This window comes from Patagioenas fasciata, chromosome 5 (genome assembly GCF_037038585.1).
Source record: "Patagioenas fasciata isolate bPatFas1 chromosome 5, bPatFas1.hap1, whole genome shotgun sequence".
Taxonomy (NCBI): Eukaryota; Metazoa; Chordata; class Aves; order Columbiformes; family Columbidae; genus Patagioenas; species Patagioenas fasciata.
The window spans coordinates 23,423,614-23,448,325 of NC_092524.1; positions in this window are offsets into that span (position 1 = coordinate 23,423,614).

Consider the following 24,712-nt stretch of genomic DNA (forward strand, 5'->3'; position numbering starts at 1 on the left):
TGAGTTAGGCATCACAATGTTCTTGTAGTGAATCTTTTATAGCCATTATGTTACAGAAAGAAAAACAGGAATTGTGAAGCCAAGGGCATGTTGCATGGTGCTGGCAGAATCAGAACACCTAACTTAGCAGGAAAGCAAGGCCAGTGATGGGTAAGCTCTAACAACTATTGCATTGAAGGTGGAGGTAAGCTAAGGCAAACCTTGCGCCAAAGTGGAAAGCAGCCTATAGACTCAGAGCAGGAGAAATCAACCAACCCTTAGAATCATAGAGTCATTTGGGGTGGAAAAGACCCTTAAGATCATCGAGTCCAACCATTAACCAAACGCTGCCAAGCCTACCACTAAACCATGTCCCTAAGCACCACATGTATATGTCTTTTAAATACCTCCAGGGCTGGTGACTCCACTACTTTCCTGGGCAGCCTGTTCCACTGCTTCACAACCCTTTCCATGAAGAAATTTTTGCCAATATGGAACCTAAACCTTCCCTGGTGCAACTTGAGGCTGTTTCTTCTTGGCCTATAACTTCCTACTTGGGAAAAGAGACTGACACCCTCCTTGCTACAACCTTATTTCAGGTAGTTGTAGAAAATGATAAGATCTCCCCCAAGCCTCCTTTTCTCCAGGCTAAACAACCCCAGTTCCCTCAGCTGCTCCTCATAAGACTTGTGCTCCAGACCCTTCACCAGCTTTGTTGCTCTCCCTTGAACTCACTCCAGGATCTTAGTATCTTCCTTGTAGTGAAGGGCCCAAAACTGAACATAGTAGTCAAGGTGGGGCCTCACCAGTGCCAAGTACAAGGGGATGATCACTTCCCTAGTCCTGCTGGCCACAGTATTTCTGATACAAGCCAGGATGCTATTCACCACCTGGGCACACTGCTGGCTCATATTCAGTCAGCTGTTGACCAACACTTCCTGGTCCTTTTCCACAAGGCCACTTTCCAGCCATTCTTCCCCAGGCCTGTAGCATTGCATGTGGTTGTTGTGACCCAAGTGCAGGACTCAGCACTTGGCCTTGTTGAACCTCATACAATTGGGCTCAGGTCATTGATCCAGTCAGTCCAGATCCCTCTGTAGAGCCTTCCTACCCTCAAGCAGGTCAACGCTCCTGCCCAACTTGGTGTCATCCACAAACTTACTGAGGGTGCAGGTGATCCCCTTGTCCAGATGATTGATAAAGATGTTAGAAAGGACTGGCCCAAATACTGAAACATGGAGAACACCAGTTGTGACTGTCTGTCATGGAGGCACCCCAAAGTCAGTTTTAGGTGGACAACAAGTTTCAAACCAGACTTTATTCTGGCTGGAAAAGTACAGCCAATAAACTGACTAGAAACAGGGTTTATACAATTAGTTAGCACTCTGACAACATAAAATACAAGTTCAGATATCAGTTGAGGAGATTACTGGGGTACAGCAAAATTAGAATAATGAGGATCCACAGCGTGCATGCGCACACTCACAAGAAGCAAAACCAGAGCCCTCTGACTCCAGGGTACCCACAAGAAGTAACCACTCGCCTGGGTTAGGCAAGGACTCACACTTGCCTGGGTTAGGCAAGGACTCATTCAAGGATATATCCAGTAAATAACCACTCACCCAAATGAGGAGGTGAGGTGCTCTCAATCCCAGCAAGTCTCCTTAGATGGCGTTCCAGTCTAAGGAGGGGGCTCCAGTTCACAGACCTGCTGCTCCAAGAAGACCACTCCAAGGGGGCCTTCAGTGGGAACTCCATTTTATAATCTGGTCAAATCTGGCTGTGGGCGTTACAACATGGTCCAGAAGCTTTGCGGCTACTCTGGGCACCTCCTCTGCTAACAACCGGGTCAATTGACTCAGGGTCCTGTTAAGGACCCTGTCAATTGGCCAAGGGTCTCACCCTTCCTGTCCCTGGCGTAGGGGAGGTAAAGTCCCCCTGGGTAGGGGAGGATGTGACTATCAGCACCTTGGTACCACCTTAGGGGTGTAGGTGGGGACAGGCACAGTGGGGCACAAAAGGTGCTAAAAGAGCCATCAGCTGCCCCATTGAAGGCTCCAGATTTCAGGGGGGTTGTGCAACTGCCACACAATCCACCCCATGGCCACAGTCACGATCTGACAGGCTACTTTGGAGTGGTGGCGCAGTCACCTCTTGCCTCCAAAGTCAAAAGGGGGCACTCTGTTGGTGAGTTTTAATGCCCACTGTCGTTCATCATACCTTATGTGTCATTTTCCTGTTATACATTATCATTACAAATGAACCTACTAGTAAACAATAGAATAGTGCAAATTACAACAATTACAGTTATTATCAAATATTTGAGAAGGCTGGTTAGTCATCCTGATAAGGAAAATAAATGCATTGAAGGTGTTTTTCACCAGTTGGTCCCCAGTACAGCAACAATTACCCCTGAGTCCTCTGTTATTTGTCCTCATAGTGGTTCTTGTAATGGCACCCAGATGCTCAGGATGTAGACACGGCTTCCTGTATACACCTTTTTCCTTCAATAGGATCAGGTGCAATATGGCCTGGCTTTGGACAGGCTTCTGTTTTCATGTTGCTGATGATTCAGGGAGCCTATGTGATGTCATGCATTAGTGTTTCCAGTTGCAGGCTTGCCTCCTGAATAGTCTGTTGGTGTCGCCCTGGTGTGACCTTCATTCCAAAGACTGACTCTAACCACCGCCCAGTCTCAGCTGGAGCTTCATCCACCCTTCCATATGTCCCTTGGTAAGAGTGCTCAGGATTGTCCATCTTCCTTTTGTCCTGCAAGAGAACACAAAGATGGGCCTTGGTCCCTTGGAACCAGGCTTTTGGAGCTAGAAGTCCAGGACTATCCACCAGACACTAATGTCATGGGTTTTCCCATTTTCATCAACGGCCTCCCAAGCGTATAGCCCTCTAGGTTTTGCTAAAGTCATGGGCACAATACCAATGGAAAGCAGTTTCACCAGGACAGGCTGGCCCCACTTGTGTTCTTGAGGGCTGGTCTTTTCCTTTGTTTGTTATAGAGTCACTATCTGTTGGCAGCATCTTGGGGCAAAATGCCCTGATTTTGGGGCTTCCACGGCTCCCCCAGTGGTTACTGACAATGAGGACAGCTTGTGCCAACTGTGTGTCCCATCTGGGTCGCAAGATGTCGGCACGTTTTTTAATCAAACCATTGGTCCATTCTGCAATCCCTTTGACTTGGGGGTAATATGGTGTATGAAACACCCACTTAATAACTTCCCCCCTAGCCCAATCCTGAACCACAGCAGCTGAAAAATGTGTGCCATTATCACTCTGGATATTCTCAGCGGTGGGTAGAACACTAAACCACTCAGACAGTGCTCCAGTGGCAGTGCTGACAGCTGTAGCCATTGATAGTCCTGATACCACCTTTACTCCCACCAGGATGTATTTCTTTCCATGAAAGGGTTTTAAAGGCCTGACATAGTCAACTTGTCAGGTACTCCAGAGGACCTTGCCCTGTCTGATATGTTGGACTGGGACCTGATTTGGGTCTTATCTGGCACTGTAGAAAGGCTTTAAGGACTGCTTCACATGTTCCCATGGACACTGGCCATCCCCGAGACTGACATTCGTAATACAGATCCGCTTTCCCAGAGTGGCCTTGCTTAATGTGTAGCCATTCAGGTAAATGTGCCCACTCCTTTGGTATGCCTTTAGCCACTCTAATTTGGGCTAGATGGTCATCCTGTTGGTTCCATTTGGCAGCTGGGGTTCCAACTTTCACATGTCCTTTTACCCAGCTGACACTCAAGGGCCATGACCTGCCTGTCTCAAATAGTTTCTGCCAATCTTCGGCTCTCCACACTCTGGTGTGACTCACTTCCCACCGGTTGGATTCCCATTGGCATATCCATTCAGTTGCACCCTTATAAGTTGCGTAGGAATCAGTGTAAATCGTGGAGGCTTCTCCTTCTGCTGCTAATAAGAGAGAATGCAACTCCCCTGCTTGAGCACTGCCTTCCCCCTCCTCTGTTATTGTTTTTCTGGTGACAATCTCCAGTGCTGCTGCCTTATACTGTCACTTTGTCCCTACCTGATGGGCTGATGCATCAGTTAACCAGACCCCTTGTGTGTCTGAGTCCTGGGTTTACTCGGGTGCTTCTTTAATTGGGAGGGCTTATAAGGCAGGCCCAGCAGGACTGGGTCAGCATTTACAGGTTGTTGGAGTTTTGAAGTTTTGACAGAACCCTCTTTCAATGGCAACAACTGACCAACTCCCTCCAAGTAGACAAACCACTTCTGTACTGTTGCTTTCTGTGCCACCCCCTCGGGGCAGGGATTACCCGTTGAGGATTGAGTTTAGCAGAGGAAAAGGGCCTTGCACAATAATGTCCTGTGACGTACGCAGTCTCTACCTCCTTAACTGCTCAGGTGTGTGAGAGGAGTCCCTTTTCCCACTCTGAATATCGTTGTTCCATTTCCTTGAATGTGGTGGAAGAAAACAACAAGGGTCTGGCTGGCCCTTTTGGCCCCCTTTGGAATATACCACAATAGGAACCATGTTCTGCAAACCCCCATTCCACCCTTAACAGGTCTTGTGGGTGCAGTGGGCCCAATTCCTGGTAGGTTTTAAGTTCATCTTTTAGAACATTAAGGGCCTTTGTATGCTGTAAGTTCCAATCCTATCTCCTGTTTTTTCAGAGTAGGTCATATAGGGGGTGGGCAATCACTGAAAATCCTGGGATATGCTTTCTTCAGTACCCTAATGTGCCCAATAGGCGTTGCAAATCTGCTTTGCTGTTCAGCGTTTGTCTGTTTTCTATAGTAGTTAGGGCATCATCAGGCACTGCTATAGCTCCCACTATCCACCAAGCCCCTAGGAATTTAACTTCCTGCCCAGGACCTTGGCACTTGGAAGGTGGAACATCCAATCCATTCTGTGTCAATAGGTTCCAGATAGTCTCCGCTACCTGGCCAACCTGTTCCTTATTGTCTCCACCCACTAAGATTTCATCTATATATTGATATATGCCAATGCCCAAGGGCACCTTCACAGTGTCAATGAGTGCGGCAAGGGCATTGTTGGCAATGGTAGGAGAGTGCTTGTACCCCTGAGGAAGCCAATTAAAGGTGTATTGTTTCCCTTCCCAGGTAAAAGCGAATTGTGCTTTGTCTTCCTCCCTTAGGGGAATAATGAAAAACGTATCTTTGACATCTAAGGCAGCCATCCATGGATGGGCTGCTGCTTGTATTGGAGTCACCACCGAGGATATATTTGGGATGGCAGCTGTTAGGGGTGCAGTGTTGCTATTCAGTTTGCGATAATCAATAGTTAACGCCACCACCCATCAGGCTTGCAAATGGGCCAAACTGGAGAATGATAGGGAGAAAGGGTACAGCTGATTATTCGCCTTTTTTCAAGATTAATAACCTCAGTAATGCCCCATTTTGCTGCATTTGGCAGGGGATGTTGCGGAGTGCAGGTTATTTTAGATAGCGGCAAAACAGGAGCAAGTTGCAAAATCCTAATGTCTGCAGTTCCCTTGAGCTGCAGTGGCACAGAGGTAAATGGCAAGATCTTAATGCAAGCTGCCTCTGCCCCGTGGCTCCTGAAACTCCAAATCTCACCATTAGGCAAGCACCACCGTTTACATGCCGAAATATCAAATCCCAATATATTTCCCTTATAAGGGCTCAGAACCACTTCCACAGCCATCATCCGCTTCTCCCCAGGCAGCCAAAACTGAGTTTGAACTAAAGGACACCTTTCTGCTACACCCGTTACCCCTACTGTATTGATGGCCTTCCTCAATGGTTTAATCCTGAGTTTGTCAGCTTGCTGCTTGTTCAAAACACTGATTTGGGTGCCTGTGTCAATAAGAAATTTTGAACTTATCTGCTTTGAACTGACAGGGATGTGTATGTATGGTTCCTTATCAGCAGACCATTGGCAGGAAAGTACTAAGTGGGTAGGGCAGTCCAGGTCGCTATCCACAGCTTCTAGTTTTATGACTCCTTTGATTCCCTTTGTGAGGATACAAAAGGGTTAAGGTTTCGTCTCTCCTAAGTTGGGGATGGGGGGGGTGGGCAGGAGGGCAGTTACCCGTGCTCTCTTTTGGTTTTCAGTTTTCCTCTCAAGCAATTCCACTAGCTCCTGTGTATGTTTGGTGGAAAGCTTGTGCAGCAGCATTTGGGACACCCCTAAGGTGAGTGCTTGGTGCCACAGGCTGCCCCATTCCCACACCGCCGGTGCAGGCTGACCGACTGTGGAAGGGCTTAGGTTCCTGGGGCAGGGGGAGCCATCTGGGGAGAGGCTCACGGCTCGTTTTCTGGACCCTTCTGCTCCCATCTCTGCTGCCATCCAGGTTCACCCATCCCATTTCACACCCGTAGGTGATGACTATATTGTGCAGGATTTTGGGCCAGGTTAATACATGTTCAGGAGGATTTCTGGGGTTCTGCTTGTTACGGTCGATAGCCTCCTGAATTCTCTCCCTGAGGGACTGGACATATATCTTCAAAGTGTCCGGCAGCCCTTTGATAAGTGGCCGAAGGTGGATCGGATTTACCGGCGCAGCCAAGGGGATTCCTTCCTGCCCTCTCTGATACATTGCTTGTATACAAGCAGCCTTTTGAATGCCCTAAGCCAGCTCTGACAAGCCTTTTATCCTAATGGTGATGGGCTCCCCACTTTCCTTGGGATCCACGCTGCCAGCCCAGTAAGCCACACGAGATGTTACAAGCTGATCACCATCCGGACCATCACTTAAAAACACACTAGATCCCCAGAAGCCTGCAGCTTCCTCCTTACTCAATAATATCTGATCACTCCCCATAAGTGAAACACAGCAAAGATATTCAGTTTCTGTTTCACCTGGCTTGTGTGAGAATTTAACTTGCAAGTCACTGAGCTCAGGTCCTGTTCACAGGGTAGTAGACACAGCAGCACGGGGGTTTCTACCCCATGGACTACTCATCCAAACGAGGAGGTGAGGTGCTCTCAATCCCAGCAAGTCTCCTTAGACAGCGTCCCAGTCTAAGGAGAGGGCTCCAGTTCAGAGACCCGGTACTCCAAGAAGACCACTCCAAGGGGGCCTTTGGTGGGAACCGCATTTCACAGTCTGGTCAAGTCTGGCTGTGGGCATTACAACATGGTCCAGAAGCTTCGCGGCTACTCTTGGGCACCTCCTCTGCTAACAACCCTGTCAATTGACTCAGGGTCCTGTTAAGGACCCTGTCAATTGGCCAAGGATCCCACCCTTCCTGTCCCTGGCGTAGGGGAGGTAAAGTCCCCCTGGGTAGGGGAGGATGTGACTATCAGCACCTTGGTACCGCCTTAGGAGTGTAGGTGGGGCAGGCACAGTGGGACACAAAAGGTGCTAAAAGAGCCATCAACTGCCCCATTAAAGGCTCCAGATCTCAGGGCGAACTGCCACACAGTCCACCAATTGGATTGTTAAAATTCCATTCACTACAACGCCTTGGGCCCAGCCACCAGCCAGTTCTTTACCCAGCAAAGAGTACACTTGTCCAAGACATGAGTAGCCAGTTTCTCCAGGAGGATGCCATAGGAAATAGTGTCAAAGGCTTTGCTAAAATCTACATAGACAATAGCTACAGCCTTTATGTGATCCACTAAGTGGGTCACCTTGCCATAGAAAGCAATCAGATTAGTCAAGCAGGACCTGCCTTTCAAAAACGCATGCTGACTTGCCCTGATCTCCCAGTTGTTCTGTATGTGCTGCATGATGGCGCTCAAGATGGTCTGTTCTATAATCTTCCCCAGCACTGAGGTCAGACTGACAGACAGGATCCTTTATTGCTTCTTTATGAGTACTGTTGCAACCTCTCTATATTCCCATTTACAGATAAATCAAAAGAGAAATTCAGAGCATTAATTTATCAGGTACTCAATGTGTATTCAAGAGAACAAATTTACCACCTGCACGTGCAAGGACTGAGTGCCCCCATAAGCTGCTGAGCCTCTGACTTTATTGGTGGCTGTGGAGCATCCAGGAATATCTGTCATACTCCAACTTCTTTAACAAGGATGCAAAAAAGCAATGAGAAAAATGAATTGCCTGTGCAATTGCATTTAATTTTCATTCTAGCAGGTTTCCTAGTTCGCTTGGCAGCTATTCTTGCTTGCTTTTTTTTTTTTTTTTTAATTTTTCTAATTCATGCTTGCTTTTTTTTTTTTTCCCATTTTTTCTTGATCCTTCTGACTTAACAAAAGCAATCTCACAAAGGCAGGCTAATGTATTCATCATTTTGCTGCAACTTGGCTGACAGAATAAGTGGAAAAATTGCTACCTCCCATTGTTCACTGAGAATCTTTGTTGTGCTTTGTGGAGTTGAAATAAATGTTGTCTAAGTACCCTCTGCTCCCCATCCTTACAGAACAGAGCCTGTTGTGTGGAAACTTTTCAGGCTGAGAATTGTGGAAAGGGCAAAGTTCAAGTTCACAGATCCACAAGTAAGTTTTAGAAGCGATTGCTTGTTTGAGCATTCGCTTGCTTGCTCTTGCCTTTCATTCTCCTTGATCTAAGTGCAACGTATTGTTAATGCCTATCTGAATGTTGCATTAAGCTCTAATTAATCCTGTTCATCAAAAAAAAAAAAAAAACACAAACAAACCAGAAAGCAAGCTTCTAATGTGTGTGATAGAAAGTCATATTTTCCCCCTCAATTTTCTGACTATGGACATATAACTGGTAAACATGGATTTGTTGTTGGTTTTGTTTGTTTATTTATTTTTCTCTGACCTGCAAACAAGTGCTTAATGAACTTATACCAGTGTTCACCTTAAGGGCTGGCTTTCATTATAAAATGGTTTTGGACAATTATCACATGAAATATCCAGACTTTGCCAGGCTCTAGCTAAGATCGTACTGGAGCATTGTAGAGAAGTCAAATTTGTTCTCAGTTTTTCATGCAATGTCAGAAAATGCTAGAAGTAATGTCATCAAGAGGAGTGAATATGACAAAGCTGCCTGGAAGCTCTTTCTGGAAATAGGAGAGAAGGTGGATCCTCTATTTGACATTGGAGCAAGAGTCATCAATTGTCACCACTAGTGTAAATCCTAATTTGCTACACTGCGGCGATTAGGGACAACGCATACCAGGGCAACGAAGATGATTAAGGAAGTGGAGCATCTCCTGTATGAGGAAAGGCTGAAGGAGTTGGGCCTCTTTATCTTGGAGAAGACGAGACTGAGGGGTGACCTCATTAATGTTTACAGATATATAACAGGTGAGTGTCACAAGGATGGAGCCAGGCTCTTCTCAGTGACAACCAATGATAGGACTGCAGCGATTAGGAATGACACATACCAGGATGCAGACAGAAATTCACGCAGAGGCAAAGATCTTGTTCAGGAAGGAGCGCAGAGCCTGGCCAAGCAGAGAGCTGACCTAGGCCACCTTCTTTATTAACTATTGACAATTTATAGGATTTACAGGTACAGGCCTGGACTAAGATGTTTAGAAAAGGTGTTCTTCCACTAAATGTTATTAAGAACACACTATGCTCATGTGATGTTTGTCTCACTTGTTTTTCCATTCATTCACAGACCAGGCCCAAGGACATTCGCACATCCCATGCACTTGGGTGCAGTTATCCGGCCCGAGATATCATTCTTGTGAGTCTGGGCTATAACTTTTTACAATTATGAGAAATGTACTTCAAAATAATCTGTCCAAGGCCCTTTATATATTATTATGTTAGTATTATGTCTTTGACCGTCCAGATGGTCATGTTAGTATTGATCTTCCTTTATCATCCAGGTGGCTGGAACTGCACATCTTGCTTTCCCACATTTTACTTTCCAACACTAAACAAAATTAAAACCTGAAGTATCAAATGGTGTGGCTTTGAAGCTTCCACTGAGGCATCAGGAATGAAGAAACTAGAGGGCAAAGCCACAGCCTACTATTACCTTTTTATAAACAACCACAAAAGAAGAGAAGTGGCTTCTAATCCACAGCATATTTGTAAAATAAAGCACAGTGGTGATTTTGAGATTACAGTATTTTTTACAAAATCTTTTCATGACTGTAAGGAAAAACAAATTGGGATAACACATTACAAAAAAGTCCCAAACCTCAAAGTCAGTAATAATCTTCCTTTCAGGAAAACACCAGAAGTTTAGCTGCTTTATTTTGATATAAATTGAACAGTATAAAATAATAGTATAAACCAGAGACTAGAGTGATTGGCGAAGATACCTCAAGAGGTCTTTCCCATCTCTAACCTTCAGCATCCATGTTTCTGTGGAGTGCAATGATGATTTCTGCCCTTCTGAGCTGCTGAGTCACATACTTTAGTGCTTGTGCAGTTTGCATCAAGCGCAGAAGTTGTATAGCAGCAGCAGTGAGGCAATGCTAGACATCTGAAAAGCTGTGGAGGAAAGTTGTGACTGAAGACATGCAGTTCCTAGATAGGCTATCCTGGCATGTGGACCTTAATAAGAGATCTTAGACAAATTAAGATTTAATACTGTGGGTAGGAAAGGGTGACAGCTCTGCCCTAGCCTGACCCATTTCTCAACGTGCTTTTGTGGCTGCTTGATTTTCCCCCCTTCCTTTCCCTGCTGTAATCCTTATTCAAAACCTACCCCAGCCAGGAACAAATAGCAGCTTGTCCTCCGGATGCCGTGTCCTTGTTGGTGTGCTCAGGTCCTGTAATCCTTCTGCCCTTTGTTCCTCTGTTGCTTTTTTCCCCGTTCTAATACAACAAGACTTGATTAATCCAAATACTGAAGTGTCTCAAGCACTGTAGTTATTTTTAGCATTAACATTACAGCTCTGCAAAGGGTGGCTAAAGTTTTATGATTTTGTTTCCTACAAATCTCGCAGACTTTCCTTTCTCTGCTACAGCTTGGATGGATTCTAACAACCCTCCCCACCAATGACCAAAATTGCTCTTTATTTCATTCATTAAAGAGCTGCAAGGGCCAGCAGTCTTACCTCATGACCATGAGGCAGAGTGGGTCCTGCATCTCTTCTGGAGTTCAGCACATCTAGAATTTCTGCTTTTCTTTGTGGTCATTAAAACTTTGTAAATTTTCAACCTGGAAGGAGCCTTTTTACCACTTCCTGTTGCAAGCTGGGAGAAGAAAGGTTGCTTAAGCATGTGAGCACTCAAACAGAATTTTCAAGGTGGAAACTTGCTTTATTTTCTGCTTTAATGTTTTAATCCACTCTTTCCTCCTGCAGCTGACATATCCATGCTTGACTTCAGTGGGCGCCAAGATTGCCACTGTGAGAGCACAGGGAAAGAATATTTCTCAGTAAGAAATGTCAAGAACAAATTTGGATCTCTCTGCACTTCTATTTCATGCGTTACTCTCCTTCCTGGGCTCTGCACATCACAGCATGACTGTGGTGCTACAGTCTGACCAGGATGCAGTTGTTCCCACAGATTTTTTTTTTTTTTTTTTCCCCAAGTCAGGTGTGCCATATACCATAGCTGTTTCCTGGTGTACCTAAGCCTAGTTTCCAGTTTACATGTCAAAACCGCACCTAATTTAATGCATCAGGAAAACAGTTGTAATTACCATGTATTTTCCAAGATGTGCTTAGGCATGCAGGTGTGCCCACTTGCACCACTTGGGAGCTGCTGTTTTGTCCCTGTGTCCTCTTCTTGCTTGCAGTGTAGTTCCCCATACATCGGGGGAGCTGCAGGATATGCAAAAGGCTTTCAGCTGCCGGGATGGTGAGCACATCGTACTTGGCTGCTCTGATGCTGGGATAGGATAACAGGGCCAGTAGCTTGGAATTAAAGGGTAGGGAAGCCAAGCAACTAGGATTCCTGTCTAGGGATGGGGGCATTGACAAGGCAGTTGGAAGAAAGACACAAACCCTCAGTCTCTGGAGGCAACTTAAGTCACGTGTGAAGGAAACGTACCCCTTCAAAGAAGATGTTATCTGTCACCCAGGCAAGTGGACCACCGGGGAAAAAGGTATCCAGTACTTGAGGGAATTAGCTGTTCTGGAGGTGATTTATAATAATCCGAATAACAAGGATTTACCCACAAATTCCAATGAAATCTGGTGTACACAACCCATGTGGCGGAAGTCCTGCGGAGTGCATCAACATCTTATGCCAGCTCATTGGCAGTAATGTCCTGGAAAGAAGGTGAGGGACAAACGGTGGATGAATTGGCTGGCCACCTCTGGCAATATGAAGGAAGTCTATCTTCCTCCCTTTGGACCTGCATCTCTGCTGTGGAGAAACTGCCAGACATGTTAGCTGAAAAATTATCCCCAGAGTTCCAGCATTTCGAAGACAATTTCTGCTCCCCACCTGTGTCGCCTAGGGTCTCAGCTACTCGGAATGAGCATCTCTCTGATCAAGAGAGAGAATTTAAAGAGTACACACAACAGGGCACATTGCAGTTTTCTCAGCATGACCATGGAGAAGACATAAGGAGGTGGGATGGGAAACCCACCTCAGTCCTAGAGGTATGTGAGTTGCAAAGAAAGACAACCACAAAGGGAGATTCTGCCAGGAAAAAATGTTGCCGCAGTTCCCAGTGGGCAGTTCCCCAGACAAAGTAGAAGAGCTGATCTTGCTTCTGACCCTCTTGAAGGGCTTTCTGATTCATTCTTGCAAAGAGGAAGCAGTGAGTACCAGGACTAGAGGGGACCTGCCTCCAGCCAGGTGAAGAAGAGGGATAACCAGGTTTATTGGACTGTGTGGATTCAATGGCCTGGGATACCAGAGTCACAGGAGTACAGGACTCTAGTGGACACCAGGGCCCAATGTACGCTAAATACATCAAAACATGAAGGGGCAGAACCCATCAGCATTTCTGAAGTGACTGAGGGATCCCAACACTTGACTATATTAGTCACTGAGGTGAGTCTGATTGGAAAGGAGTGTCAAAAGCACCCCATTGTAACTGGTGCAGATGCTCTGTGCATCCTTGATATAGATTGCCTCATAAGAGGACATTTTAAGGACCCAAAAGGGTACCGGTAGGATTTTGGCATAGCAGCCATGGAGACAGAGGACATTAAACAGCTGTCTACCTTGCCCGGTCTCTCAGAGGACTCTTCTGTTGTAGGACTGCTGAGGGTCAAAGAACAGCAGGTGCCAATTGCTATCACAACAGTGCACCAGCAGCAATGTTGCACTAACCGGAACTCTCTGATTCCCATCCATAAGTTGATTCGTCAGCTGGAGAACCAAGAAGTGATCTGTAAGACTCACTCACCCTTTAACAGTCCCATATGGCCAGTGCGGAAGTCCAGTGGAGAGTGGAGATTAACGGTAGACTACCGTGACCTGAATGAAGTCACACCACCATTAAGTGCTGCCGTGCCAGACATGCTAGAGCTGTGATATGAACTGAGTTGAAGGCAGCCAAGTGGTATGCCACAACCGACATTGCTAATGCACCTTTCTCTGTTCCTTTAGCAGCAGAGTGCAGAGCACATTTGCTTTCACCTGGAGAGGCGCCCAGTATCCATGGAATCGACTGCCCCACGGGGTGGAAACACAGCTCCTCCATTTGCCACGGACTGATTCAGACTGTACTGGAGCAGAGCAAAGCTCTGGAACACATGTGGTACATGGATGACATCACTGTGTTGGGCAACACAGCAGAGGAAGTTTTTGAGAAAGGTGAGAGGACAATCCAGATTCTTCTGCAAGCCTGTTTTGCTATAAACCAAAGCATAGTCAAGGGACCTGCACAGGAGATCTGTTTTTAGGAGTATGATGGCAGGACAGATGTCGTCACATTTTGATGGATATGGTCAAAAAAATATCAGCTATGTCTGCACCAACTAATGAAAAAGAAACTAAGACCTTCTTGGGGGTTGTGGGTTTTTGGAGGATGCACATTCCAAGCTACAGTCAGATTGTGAGCCCTCTGTATCAAGTAACTCGGAAGAAGAATGACTCTGAGTGGGGCCCTGAGCAACTGCAAGCCTTTGAACAAATTAAGCAGGAGATAGTCCATGCTGTAGCTCTTGGGCCAGTCTGGGCAGGGCAAGATGTTTAAAATGTGCTCTACACTGCGGCTGGGGAAAATGACCCTACCTGGAGCCTTTGGCAGAAAGCACCAAGGGAGACTCGAGTTCGACCCCTGGGGTTTTGGAGTTGGGGATACAGAGGATCTGAGGCCTTCTATGCTCCAACTGAAAGAGAGATACTAGCAGCATATGAAGTGGTTTCACCTGCTTCTGAAGTGGTTGGTACTGAAGCACAGCTCCTCCTGACGCCTCAGCTGCCGGTGTTGGGCTGGATGTGCAAAGGGAAGGTCTCCTCCAGTCATTATGCAACTGTTGCCACATAGGGTAAGTGGGCAACATTGATCATGCAATAGGCTTGAATGGGGAACCTTAGTCACCCAGGGATCATAGAAGTGATTTGTGGGTGGAGACGCTGTGTGCAGTCCCACACGACGAGCCACAGAAGCCACTGAAGGACAAGGTGAATCAAGTCAGTTTGCAGAGGTAAGAGCGATCCAGCTGCCTTTAGACATGTCTGAATGAGAAAAATGGTTGGTGCTTTATCTCTACACTGACACATGGATGGTGGCAAATGCCCTGTAGGGGTAGTTATAGCAATGCAAGAGGAACAACTGCCAACGCAGAGGCAAGTCCATCTGGGCTGCTGAATTGTGGCGAGATATTGCTGCCCAGCTAGAGAATCTGCCTCTAAAAGTGCCCTGCATAGATTCCAATATGCCTAAAAGTTGTTCCACTGAGGAACATCAAAACAACCATCAGGCAGATTGAGATGCCAAGATTAAAGTGTCTCAGGTAGGTTTGGACTAGGAACACAAAAACACATTATTTATAGCTCATTGTGCCCAAGATGACCTAGGTCATTGAGGAAGGGATGCAACACATAGATGGCCTCGTGATCAAGGGGTGGACTTGACCATGAACATTATTGCACAGGCTATTCACAATTGTGAAACATGCTCTACAATCAAGCAAGCCAAGTGGTTAAAGCCTGTGTTGTATGTGGGGCGATGGCTGAAGTATGAATATTGGGAGGCCTGGCAAATTAACTATATTACAGTCCCACAAACCTGACACAGCAAGCGCTATATGCTTACTATGGTGGAAGCAACCACCAAATGGCTGTAAACATGTGCTGTGCTCCATGCCACTGCCTGAAACAGTATTCTGGGCCTTGAGAAGCAAGTCTTATGACACGCCAGAGAGAACTGAGTCAGATAATGGTGCTTATTTCCAGAACAGCTTGTAGACACTTGGGCCAAAGAGCATGGCATTGAGTGGGTATATCACATCCCCTTTCATGCACCAGCTTCCAGGAAAATCAAATGGTGTAATCAGACTACACTAAGAGCAATGGGTGGTGGAACTTTCAGAAACTGGGATTCAAATTTACCAAAGGCCACCTGGTTAGTTAATACCAGAGGATCTACCAATCGACCTGGCCCTGCCCAACTGAAGTTTTCACACACTGTAGAGGGGTATAAAGTCCCTGTGGTGTGAATGAAGAATGTGTTGGGGAAAACAGTTTTGGTTACTCCTGCCTTGGGCAAAGGCAAACCCATCTGCGGGATTGCTTTTGCTCAGGGACCTGAATGCCCTTGGTGGGTAGTGCTGAAGGATGAAGGAGTCCAATGTGTACCTCAGGGAGGATTTTGGGTGAGAATACTCCCATGATGTGAATTGTATGATGTTAATTGCTGCATAACACTATACACCAGGCTAACAATATTCAGTAAGTATCTTTCAGGTTAATGAAGAATGAACTTCAACAAAACTCAACAAATTGCAGCAATGATGGAACCAAAGCTTGCTCCAAGAACTTGGAGCAAGGTTGACACCTTTGACCTGCAAAACAACACTCCAACATGACATGCCATCTTTCCTACGCCAGGAGACTGTCCTCATAGATGAAGTTCAAAGTCATGGACTCAATCAAGATTTCAAAGGAATGAGATTATGCCATGAACTAAGGGATAAAATATCTGTGTGTATATATGTATATTTAAAGTGGTAGTAGTTAGCTGAAACGTATGAGTAAGTGTAAGACCTGAGTATGACATAAATGGTATAGAATAAGGTGTGGAATGCACTGGGTTGGCTGAGATGGGATTAATTTCTAGGAATGGAATGTGCTGGGATGGCTGAGGTAGAGTTAATTTCACCACTGCCAGCATGGCTGACCCAGAAATAAACAAAGGGGATGTTGAACACTATATGAGGTCATGCTTATTTACACAACGGACAAACCCTGGTGGGTGGGCTTTCTGGCTCTGTTTGGCTGTTGGGTCAGCTTCTCAACCACAGGGCCTGGGGCTTTTGTAATTCAGGCGCAAGTCATGGCTCAGGGAAGGGGGAGAACTGGTTTCAGCCCAAGCTGTGGATAGGGCAACAGGAGAGTTTCAGTGCGAGCTGCATTGGGAGCCCACGTAGTGCTGCAGGGTAGAGTGGTGCTGCTGCGGCAGGGCTGCCATATGGTGGGACCGCCACGCGGATCGGGTTGGGCTGCATGCCCATTGCTTTTGTAGGTTCTTTCATTATTGTGTTTGTTACTGTTTGTTTGGTTTGGTTTGGGGGTTCTTGTTTATTTGTTTTTCTTTGCTGTTCTGTTAAACTGCTCTTGTCCCCACCTATGAGTTTTGCTTTTGTTTTCTGATTCTTCACCCCATCCCACTGTGGGTGGGGGAGGGGTGAGTGAGTGGCAGGTGGATTTAGCTGCCGGCTGTGGTGGGGCTGGGGCTAAACTAGGACAGTCAGTAATGCATCTACCATAGGAAAAAAATAGCACTATTAGTATTGACAAGTCTGTGCTTGTATTGAGGAGGAGATGACTGTATTTTTCTGAAACCGTGGTGAGCTGGATCAGTGCTGATGTTGCTCTTGCAAAAGTAGGTCAGGCTGGTGGCTCGAGGGAGGAGAGGTCAGTGACACTGTGGCAGGTTTTCCCTTTTGGGGAACACAGGCTGCACTTTCCTGCAGGGTGTGATGGAAGGGCAAATGACAGGGAAAATATGTCTGTGTCAAACTTCGTAAGACCTGAGGTGATAATGCTATGGCCCTGGCTGCATCAAGTCAGTAGTGCTTTATCCATGCAGTTCCCCTCTCTGGTGCACTTTCACAGACTGGCATATCCCACTGTGCCTCTCTGCAGCAGCGGAAGTTAGACCTCATGGTGTCAATGCCTCAGGATCTTAAATGCATGAAGTGTTTTTTGTGCCTAACATACACGTTATCTGTCCTGCCCTCTAACTGCACCCCAAGTCCTGGAGCAAACAGACCGATTCACCTGGCAATCTTTTGATCCTATACAAGGTGGCACAGAGACCATTCTTGTCTCAACAGATATAGGGACACAGTGAAAATTGAACTGATTTATTTTTATCCTTTGCCTTTCCCCGTTTAAAAAATACCCCATTACTGGGGTAACACCAATCCTTTGTCACTTGTGTTAGCTGAGTGGGGAGAAAAAGCCATGGTGAGTCATGCTTTTAATGTGGACATTAAAATATTAGTCATGAGTATGTGTTGGAGACAGTACTTGTATTACTGCTGGTAGAAAGGAACTGGGAGGGAAATTCTTATAGAAAGAAAAAATGCTTTACAGAGTCTTTGGGATCTAATATGCTTCCCATTAAGAAGTTATATACCCAGTCTTACAGCAGAGACTAGAAAGAGTAGATAAGTGGTATTTGAAGTCATTCCATTTAAAGTGAGTTGATATGGCACAGTATGGGGGAATGGATACTCTCTGAGCAGAACAAATAGTTTAGAAATAGTGCCTGATTGCACAAAGGCCCCCAGCTCCTTGTGTCACTTTCAATCTCCCACTTCCTCTATAATTGTCTGGAGTGCACTTGTTTGTGTACAACTTTTAGCAGCTGATAAGACAGCTGTTTAAAAACAAACAAGCCCAAAATAAACAACAACAACAACAATAATAATAACCCCCAAAGCAAACCAGAACCAAACAAAAAAACCCACAATGCAAAATTGTTCTGTTATTCTTGGAGAGTCCTAGGGCTACTTTAGGACCTCTGTGATGGAGAGGGTCTGTAGTTGTTTAAAGTGTTGCTAAAGCACAGTGAAGAGGTAGCTCACTCAGAGGGGAAATGCGGCAAAATGTGACACTGGTGCATACCTATATTCTTGGAACCGAGAAAAAACAGTTGGGACTACCCATGACCCCCACCACCAGTCCATATGGTAAAACATCTGAGTCCATTCTGATGCTGCTTTTTTGTACAATTTCTGTGTTTTGTACAATCTGTGTCAAGATTGCTTAGCGTGGCTACAAGGGCTTTCCATATCTTAGCAGATAGAGCTGACCATGGGATGGCTGGCTGGGCTTGCCCTACCTTGCTCAAACCTCACTCAGGAGTTGGTCTTGATCGACCACCACCTTTTTGCTGAAGCTGTTGCATGGCATACTTTGCAGTGCTATGGAGGAGTAGCTCTTGACTGTAGCTTAGGCTTTTACACATGATAAATCAACCGTGGTGATAGTAGGACCTGTTGTGGTGGGGCTTGGAGAGGCCATCCACCATGGGTTGTAACCACTGCCACAGTGACCTGTTGGTGCTGCCAGAACAGAACACAAAAATGCACAAAAAATGCAGATGGAAAGATCCTCCAAGGAGCATAAAATTCTGCCCTTCCCTCAGGCCACTATAATTTATATCTGCCATTTCCAACAGATGTTTTTCTAACTTTGTAATGCAAACCTGTGTTTTCCACAGACTCTTTGGAAAGTCAGTGCAAGTCTGTTACTACCCTGAGCATTAGTGTCCTGGTTTTGTTAAAAAACAAGTTTATCTTTTAGTGAATTTGCCTGTCAGCTAAAGCCTTCATATTAGCTGCATTTTCCTGGAGAACCAGATACATGTTTTGGTAAACCTAGCAATGGAATGCAAACTTATTGACAAGCACGGATGAACATCTCGCGAGAGGGGCAATGAGACCAAGAAACTGACCAACTGTGTATAACATTCCATTCACGTGAATACTTCATACAAAAGTGGGAGATCATGAGGATCTCGTCCCTTTTTCCCTTCTGCTTATGACCAACACTAGGAGAGGACCTTGCTCGTCGTCCCTGCGAACTGAGGCCTGGTGAGAGACTGAATCCAGCTATGGCTGGCTGCAGAGTCTAATGTAGGACTTTGGGTGCCAGCTCTGCAGTTGCTGAGACTTTCAAGATTGGTTTTGTATATTTTGTATTATTTTCTCTATTCTTATTAGTAGCATTAGTAAAACATTTTTAATTTTTCCAACTCTCTTCTCTCTGTCCTTCTTTCCCTCCCGATCGCCTGTCCTGAGTGAGAAGGGGGGAGAGGGAGGGGCAACAGGGGGAAGTGCTGGGGGGAGGAGGTTAACAATACATCTGCCAGGGTTTTATTGTCACCCCACAATCTAAACTCTCGACAATTAGAAAGCTTTTCCTAATGTCTGTTTTAAATATTCCTTGCTGTAATTTAAACCTATTGTTACTAGCTCTTGAGCACTCCTACCACTACCACCTTCCATTTTTCATTAAGAATAACTATTCCAAGTATTTATTCCTTATTAATAAGCAGCTTGTTCAGTGTTCCCGCTTACAAAAATGCTTCACACCAGAAACTCTGGCACGAATTTCAGATTAATTATTAAGTAAAATAAGGGAGGCTTGGTGGGATCTGGTTGAAGCGATCTAGAATAATCAGCTATGTTATTAGTTAGAAAATATGTCAGGCCATAGAAACACTGCATGATAGTGCCATTTATGAAATAGCAAAGCAGAAAGAAGGCATTTGCTAGTTGTTGGTGTAATGGCACAGACTGCTGTAAGATTTTTCATTGCCTGAGTGAGACAGCAAAAAGGAGGTGAAGGGGCTATTGAGCTGCAGGAAGAGGTGGTTTTGAGATGGTTACCTTATCTCAGATGCCTGCTGGTCACTGAGTTTTTGCCGCTACAAGAGTCCTCTAGCATGAACTCTGAGCTGCAGGAATGCTAAGACAGTGCTCTGCTGGAAGGCAGGAACTGTCAAGAGCAGATGATACACGTATATCTTACTTATTTCTGGCTCTGCAGCCAGGATGGTGTGCCAAAAATGAGTGAGACCAAAGATCAAGTGAAGAGGTCTAGACGAGTCTTTTACCACTTGATACAGCCCTTTAGGAGCTATGACTCACGCAATCAGAGATGATGCTTTAATTTTCGCTCTAGATCTATATAATTCTGCTGGTGTGAACAAATTACTAACAGCAGCATTTGCAGAGATGCATCCAGCTGTCTTAACTTGCACCCCCACTCCCTTTTTCTTGACTGAATATTAGCAATTATGATAATAAAAGAGAGTTCTTAGATTTATTTATATTATTCCTTCTGGAATAATCTTGAACCCCTATTTAGTGGGGAGAATAGGCAAAGAAGGAGCAAATGAAGGGGATGAATGGTAGAGTTTATCTCCTTACTGGGAGCTGGACCTCGTTAGCAGGACGTAAAGTATTCTGTGTCAAGGACTGAATGCACTATAATAAACAAATTCCCTTGATTTGCTACTGCTTCCACTGCACTAATAGGCAAAATGGTGGATGACGCACCATTCTGGGCCTGTTCCCAGGCTGGATGGTTAAACTGACTGCCAAAACTAGTCTATTCACCTGCACTGTTAGATGCTGAGTTTACAGCTTTGTGAACTATGACTCCATCTTGTTACGCTGTAATCTCTTCTGCTGCCATGTCTGGATTTTTCAGCTTGTTCTCTAATCTGAAACAGCCAATATCTGTGTTCTGGATCTGCTTATTCTGAAAATAAATCTCCTCACGGCCATAAAAGGACCTTATCCCAACCATCAAAGTTCAGGGAAGTTACCAGAGTGCTGCCTCTTTGAGAAGTTTGAGATGGGGGTAGATTATCTTATTTTTTTAACTGATCATTTTTATGTTAACCCCAAAAGTAAGTGGGAGTCCATATGAGGTTGTAGCTCCCAAAGAACAGGCTGAGGAGGAAGCAGCTCACTTTTTAGTGAAGCTAAGGGTAAATAGTACAGGAAAATAAACTGGAATTTGGAGAACAAAAGTTAAGTGTCACAGAATGATAAATACACTGAAAGCATGTCCAAGGAAGCAGTTGTGGGGAGGTGCTGAGAGCACAGAAGTATAGGTACTGTGGAAAAGATGCTGGAGAGTCTCTCACTGCCAGCCCAGGAGCCCATGCTTTTGCTGCAGCTACTGTACAACAGAGCAGGAAGGATTAAGTACAGCTAAACCAACACTGAACTCTAGATTGTTAAACTGCCTGGGTTTGACATGTGTATTTCAGCGTTTCAAGTGTTAACTCTAAGATGGCTGGGTAACATCACACTGCAAGCCTGCTGGGCAGACTTGCTCTTAGGCCATATGTTTCTTTAGCATTTCTTTATAGGGGTTTAATATTTCACAGCAGAGAAACTAGCAGCTGGCTTAGAATTTAAAATAAATAGATATGCTCTAGCAAGGCACAAAGTGTTTGCTGAATATGTACAGAAGGTTAAGTTTTGTTCAGCTGTGTTGAAAAAAGACTGTTCATTAACCTTCCTTTATACTGGCTGATCTACCTGGCATTCCAAGGAAATGGCAGCCATCAAAACATAAAGTGCACATTGTGCTAATGAGATGCTAAGCTATTGTTAGAGACATCGTTTCTGAGGGAACTAAACTGCATATTAAACAGATGAACTTGGAGTTTGTGAAGGCCTCTTTCTGAAATTACTGAGAGGGGGAAATGGGATTTTAATTGACTGCTTTTTATACTCAAGAGTGTCTGGACCAGTGACAGAGAAGTGAGTTTGTCATATTCTGTCTGCTGCCTGAAAGAACAGGCTGCTCTCTATCAAGGACTGCACAAGGTACAAAGCAAGAGAACAAAATATGAGGGTCAGGAGACATGAACTCGGCATCTTGTCAGCCGTAAATTTGATCTGGCGCTGGGCAAGTCACTCACACAGGGTGCCTGCATGACCCTCAGCTGCTCAGTGCTGGTCATTTCACAGCACCACTTCTGGTGGAGGGAAGGCCTGTGGATGAGTCCTCTCTAGTCCTACAGTTGCTTATGCCACTGCTCTATGTGACACTTCCCATTCACAAGTGAAAGTGTTCCTTTTAGTAAAGTACAGTGGTTGAAATCTTACAGAGTTGCACCTTACAGAGATGCATTAAATTGAGCATAAACCTCCATTTGCACAGCCAGAATTTTTTTTTAGAACTTAAAAGAACCATTAAAGCTGTGTTTTAAACAAAACAAAAAGGCAGGGACAGTCTGAAAGCAAAGCAGAATTTGAAGTTCTGATTGCTTGCTGGTACTTGTATGTTTTCAGTAAGGCTTTGTGTATTTTCAGGGGCTTTTGGGCAAAGGCAGAGGTCATAGAATCATAGAATGTCCTGAGTTGGAAGCGACCCACAAGGATTAGCAAATCCGGCTCTTGTCCCTGCATAGGACAATCCCAAAATTCACACCATGTGTCTGAGGGCATTGCCCAATTGTTTCTTGAATATTGTCAGGGTTGAGGCTACCTCCTTGCGGAGTTTATTCCAGTGCTCAACAACCCTCTGGGTGAAGAACCTCTTCCTAATATCCAATCTAAACGTCCCCTGGCACATCTTCCTGCCATTCCCTTAGGTCCTACCATTGGTTGCCAGAGAGATCAGTGCCTGGTCCTCCTCCTCTCCTTGTGAGGAAGCTGTAGGCTGTGATGAGGTCTCCCTTCAGTCTCCTCCAGGCTGAACAAATCAAGTGACTTTAGTCACTCCTCATAGGCTGCTGCTCTAAACCCTTCACCAATTTCATGGCCCTCACCTGGACACTCTCCAGTAGCTTTATATTCCTTTTGTACTGTGGCACCCATAACTGCACACAGAGCTCCAGGTGAAGCCACAGCAGTGCAGAGTAGAGTGGGACAATCGTCTCGCTCGACCAGCTGGAAATATAGTGCTTGATGCACCTAGGACACAGTTTGCCCTCTGGAGATCTTTCATCCCCCATTAATTCCCTGGTACACTGAGGGAAGTGCCTGTGGCATGTGTATCAAACTATCTCCTGCCACCAGTGAGCATGATTGTTACCCAGAGGGCAAGAAGGGGACCTTTAGCTTCAAGTGGGTGTGGTCTCCTGTCATCCTTCACAGCAGACTACTTTCCCATTGTGGATGGTAAGGCCAGCTGTGGGTCTGGTGGAGAGGAGGCATCTTCTCACCTGTTGCTGGTGTCTGCCTGCCTTCATAGTGGTGGAACACTAGAACTGCTTTGGCAGGACAGACACAGCTCTTTCCAATTAAAAAAAAAAATTTATATTCATAGAATCATAGAATAATTTCAGTTGGAAGAGACCCTCAAGATCATCAAGCCCAACCATAATCTAACTTTGGCACTAAACCATGTTCCTAAGAGCCTTGTCTATACACATTTTAAACACCTTCAGGGATGGTGACTCCACTACTTCCCTGGGCAGCATGTTCCAATGCTTCACAACCCTTTCCGTGAATAATTTTTTCCTAATATCCAATCTTAATCTTCCCTGGTGCAACTTGGGGCCTTTTCTTCTTGTCCTATCACTTGCTACTCAGGAGAAGAGACCAACGTCTTCCATGCTACAACCTCATTTCAGGTAGTTGTAGATGGTGATAAGGTCTCCCCTCAGCCTCTTTTTCTCAAGGATAAGCAGCCCCAGCTCCCTCAATTGCTCCTCATCAGACTTGTGCTCCAGTCTTTTCACCAGCTTCATCACCCTCCTCTGAACTCTCTATAGCATCTCAATGTCTTTCCTATAGTGAGGGGTCCAAAACTGAACACAATATTCAAGGTGTTCACCAGCGCTGAGTGCAGTGGAACAAGCACTTCTCTAGTTCTGCTGGTCACACTATTCCTGATACAAGCCAGGATGTTGTTGGCCTTCTGGCCACCTGGGCACACTGCTGGCTCATATTCAGCTGGCTGTCAATCAACACCCACAGATCTTCTTCTTCCAGGCAGCTTTCCAGCCACTCTTCCCCAAGCCTGTAGTGCTGCCTGGGGTTGTTGTGACCCAAGTGCAGGACCTGGCACTTGACCTTGTTAAACCTCATAATATTGGCCTCAACCTGACAATGTAGCCAGTCCAGGTCCTTCTGTATGAACTTCCTACCCTCAATCAGATCAACAATCCCGCCAAATTTGGTGTCTTCTGCAAACTTACTAAGGGTACACTCAATCCCTTCATCCAGATCATTGATAAACAGATAGAACTGGCACCAATACTGAGCCCTGGAGAACACCACTCGTGACTGACTGCCAACTGGATTTGATTACGTTCAGCACAACTCCTTGGGCCTAGCTATCTAGCCAGTTCTTTATCTATTGAAGAGTACACTCATCCAGGCCATGACCTGCCAGCTTCTTCAGGACAATGCTGTGGGATATGGTGTCAAAGGCTTTGCTAAAGCCTAGGTACACAACATCCACAGCCTTTCCCTCATCTACTAAGTGACTCACCTTGTCATAGAAGGAGATCAGGCTGGTCACGCAGTACTTGCCTTTCATAAACCCGTGCTGATTGGGACAGATCATTTGGTTGTCTTGCATGTGCTCTGTGATGGCACTCAAGATGATCTGCTCTGTGACCTTTCCCCGCAACGAGGCCAGACTGACAGGCCTGTAACTTCCAGATCCTCGTTCCAACTCTTCTTGTAGATGAGTGTCACATCTGACAACTTCCAGACGACTGGGACCTCCCCAGTTAGCCAGGATTGCTGACGGATAATGGAAAGTGGCTGTCCTGGTTTTGTTAAAAACAAGACAAGTTTCTCT